Source organism: Phacochoerus africanus, chromosome 15 (assembly GCF_016906955.1).
Source record: "Phacochoerus africanus isolate WHEZ1 chromosome 15, ROS_Pafr_v1, whole genome shotgun sequence".
Taxonomy (NCBI): domain Eukaryota; kingdom Metazoa; phylum Chordata; class Mammalia; order Artiodactyla; family Suidae; genus Phacochoerus; species Phacochoerus africanus.
The window spans coordinates 23487878-23491962 of record NC_062558.1 but is presented as its reverse complement, the minus strand read 5'-3'; positions in this window follow the sequence as shown (position 1 = coordinate 23491962).

Sequence of the window (4085 nt, the reverse complement as noted above, 5' to 3'; positions counted from 1 at the left end):
GAGTTGGTGTTACTGATGGTTTGTCACTATCGTTCTCCCGTGACCATCTTTGTCAGACAGCACCCCCCACATGTCCTGCAGCAGTACCTGGAGGTTGGAGGTCAGGCTCAACGAGCCTGGGGATGCACCGAGCGCTAGACCTCAACAGCAGCCACACCATTTCCATTCCCACCCACACTGTGGGAAAATGCAAGGCGATACTTGCTGTGGTTTTGATTTGCACGTGCGTGGTGGTTAGTGGCTGAGTCTTTTTACAGGCTTGGTGGCAATTTCTAGGTTTTGAAGAGATGGCTCTTCAAGTCCTTTGGGCCATTTTTGAGTCAAATGGTTTCTCTATTTGTTGTTGAGAGATAGGATTTGCATTTTTTCAGCTTCATATTGTTGTAATAGGTTAAATATGTCTCATCAAGTTACTGAAAGGGCTAACAGCAGTGTGAAACGGAAGTTCACGGAGGGGTAGCCTTAGAGGAAGTTGAAGGTGGAGGCCTCGAAAGGCTAGGTCGCAGCAGAGCTGTGTCAGTCTAGCTTCCTGGATCCTCAGACAGGAAGGGCCCTGCCCTGTGGAGCTTGGGGGCTGGGGATGCAGCCCCATCCGCCCTGTGGGTCTCCTGGTGTGTTAGCAACAGAAGTGCCAAAAGAGGATTAATTATTTAAGACACAGCATTTTGTTAAATTAATAGACTTCAGGAGTTCCCTGGTGGTGCAGTGGGTTAAGGGTCCACCATTGTCACTGCTGTGGTATGGATTCTGTTCCTAGTCTGGGAACTTATGCATGAAAAACAAATAGACCTTCTTCCTTCCTCCCTCCCTTCCCCACAGAATATGGAAGTTCCCAGACCAGGGATCCAACTGGAGCTGCAACTGCCAGCCTGCACTACAGGCACAGCAATGCAGGATCCAAGCTGCGTCTGTGACCTACACCACAGCTCACAGCAATGCCAGATCCTTAACCCACTGAGCAAGGCCAGGGATTGAACCTGCGTCCTTACAGACAGTACTCTGGATTCTTAACCCACTGAGACATAATGGGAACTCCTAGACTTCATTTCTTTTTGTTTTTTATTTTTTTGCTTTTTATTTATTTATTTATTTATTTATTTTTTGCTTTTTTTTTAGGGCTGAACCCTTGGCATATGGAAATTCCCAGGCTAGGGTTCGAATCACAGCTATAGCTGCTGGCCTATGCCACAGCCACAGCAACACAGGATCTGGGCCACATCTGCAAACTACACCACAGCTCATGGCAATGCCAGATCCCCGACCCACTGATTGAGGCCAGGGATTGAATCCACATCCTCATGGATACAAGTCAGATTCGTAGATTTGTTTCCGCTGAAGGATACTAGTCAGATTCGTGGATTTGTTTCCACTGAGTCACAATGGGAACTCCCTAGACTTCATTTCTTAGAGCAGTTTTAAATTTACAGAAAAATTGTGCAAAAAGTTCAGTGTTCCCATATACTCTCTTCCCAGCTGCTGCTGCCTATTCACCTCCCCTGTTAACACCCCATGTGTGGGATTCATCGTTACAGCTGATGAACCTACACTGATACCGATACTGCGCAGTCCATGTTTTATGTTAGGATTCACTCTTGGTGCACACATATAATGACATAACACAATTTACAGAGTTGTTTTACTGCCCTAAAACTCCTCTGTGCTCTGTGTCCAATCCCCCGACTTCAACCCCTGTCCCTTTACTGTCCAAAATTTCACCTCTTCCAAGAGGTCATGGAGTTGGCACCCTATGGTGTGTGGCCTTTTCAGATTGTCTGCTTCCACATCTTCATGGCTTGATGGTCTGTTTTTTTGTTTTTGTTTTTTTTGTTTTGTCTTTTTGCTATTTCCTTGGGCCGCTCTCGCGGAATATGGAGGTTCCCAGGCTAGGGGTCGAATCGGAGCTGTAGCCACTGGCCTACGCCAGAAGCCACAGCAACATGGGATCCGAGCTGTGTCTGCAACCTACACCACAGCTCACGGCAACACCGGATCATTAACCCACTGAGCAAGGGCAGGGACCGAACCCGCAACCTCATGGTTCTTAGTCGGATTCGTTAACCACTACGCCACGACGGGAACTCCGGTTTTTGTTTTTGTTTTTTTTTCAGTCCTGAATGATGCTTCTGTTTGCATGTACCAAAGTTTATCCATTCATCTACTGAAGGATGTCTTCTTGCATCCAGGTTTTGGTATTTTTGAGTAAAGCTGCCATAAATACCCCTATGCCAGGGGGCCCAGGAGGGCTGGCTGGGCCTGGGGGTGCAGTGAGCACCTGGGGGTTCCAGGTGGCTCCCACCTGTCTTTCTGGGAACCTTGTCTCCTGCGCGCTGCCAGCAAGCCCATGCTCACAGGATGGGGTGGGGTGGAGGGCAGTCCGAGACCCAGCTCTAGTGACTGTCCCGCTTCAAACTGTGCCCCCTGGGCACCTGTCCCAACCTCACAGGGCTCAGTTTACCCTCTGTAGATCAGAGATGCAGGATCACCCACTGCCACAGCTGGTGGATCTAGAGAGGGAGCAGGCATGCTCAGCGCCTGCCACAGCTGGTGTGCTGGAAGCTGCCTCGGTGGTCTTTTCCTTTCATTCTCTCACCTGATGCAGGAATTCTAACCTGCCAGGATGCTTACCTTCCTGCCCGCCCCACTCCTAACAGGACCTTGGAACCGGGTTCCCACCTCCATCCTCCCACCTGCTGGCCCCGGGGCCTTGCTCCTGTAACTGACCACACCTGGCCTGGGTTTTTGCTCCAGCTCTGTGAACTTCCTGGTTCACCTGGCAGGGGAGAGACTGTCCTTTCCAGGGCACAACCCAAATCTCCTCATCGAGTCCCAAAGGTTCTTCTTCACTGCTCTAATTCCTCTGCCATCTCCAGCAGTCAGAGGTGCCCAGGTGGTGCACTCAAAAGGACCTGGGGCTCTGCGTCTAACTCCGTGGGCCAGAGCAGGGCCTGGGCATCCAGAGATTCAAGGGCTGAGGGCCAGGAAGGAGTGTCCCCTGACGAATCTCTATGGTTAAGGGGTAGGGGGTGCTCTCTGTGATGGTGGGGTGCCATGTGATGGTGGGGTGCCGTGTGTGAAGACGAGGTGACCCACTGCTTCCTAAGGCTGTTCAACCACCTGAATCCCCACATCACAGGCGACCTTGGCTTTTCCTCAATCCCAGAACCCTTCTGCACAGGGCTGAGCTGTCCTGGGGGGCTGTTTGGCCCAGGTGAGCTGTCCCTCCTACCTGCTTGAGCTCTTTTCCAACTAGGCCTGACTTGTGAGTTCAGAGAAGGCTGAGTAGAGTTTGGTCCAGGAGAGAATCTTTGTCAGCAACCACTGATCCACTGTTTCCTGTGGATTGCTTGTTTTGGACATTTCTTACACAATGGACCTATGAACAAGGCAGGGGTTGGGGGTGCAGACCCCCCTATGCAGTTGAAAATCCACAAATAACATTAAAGTTACCTTTACCCATTTGTAATTATACAGCTGTAGACTCAACCATTGGCAGGTCCAGGTGTGCTGCAGTTCACATTCAGTGAAAACACTTCTTACATAGGATGGATCCACACATTCGAACCTGTGTTCAAGGGTCAACTGTAAACAGAATCATACACACTTGTGGCCTTGTACATCTGGCTTTTTTTACTGAATGTGTTTTCAAGGTTCACTTTTGGTCAAAGCATGTGTATTTCTGAGTCATTTATGTATATACATGTAGAGAAATATATTTTTCATTATGGTTTATTACAGGATACTGAATATAGTACCTGTGCTATACAGTAGGACTTTGTTTTTTCTGTTTGTTTGTTTGTTTTTTGCTTTTTCTAGGGCCGCTCCTGTGGCATATGGAGGTTCCCAGGCTAGGGGTCTAATCGGAGCTGCGGCCACCAGCCTACACCAGAGACGTAGCAACACAGGATCTGAGCCGAGTCTGCAACCTACACCACAGCTCACAGCAACGCCAGATCGTTAACCCACCGAGCAAGGTCAGGGATCGAACCCGCAACCTCATGGTTACTAGTTGGATTTGTTAACCACTGAGCCACAATGGGAACTCCCCCAGTAGGACTTTGTTGTTTATTTTATAATAGTAGTTTGTA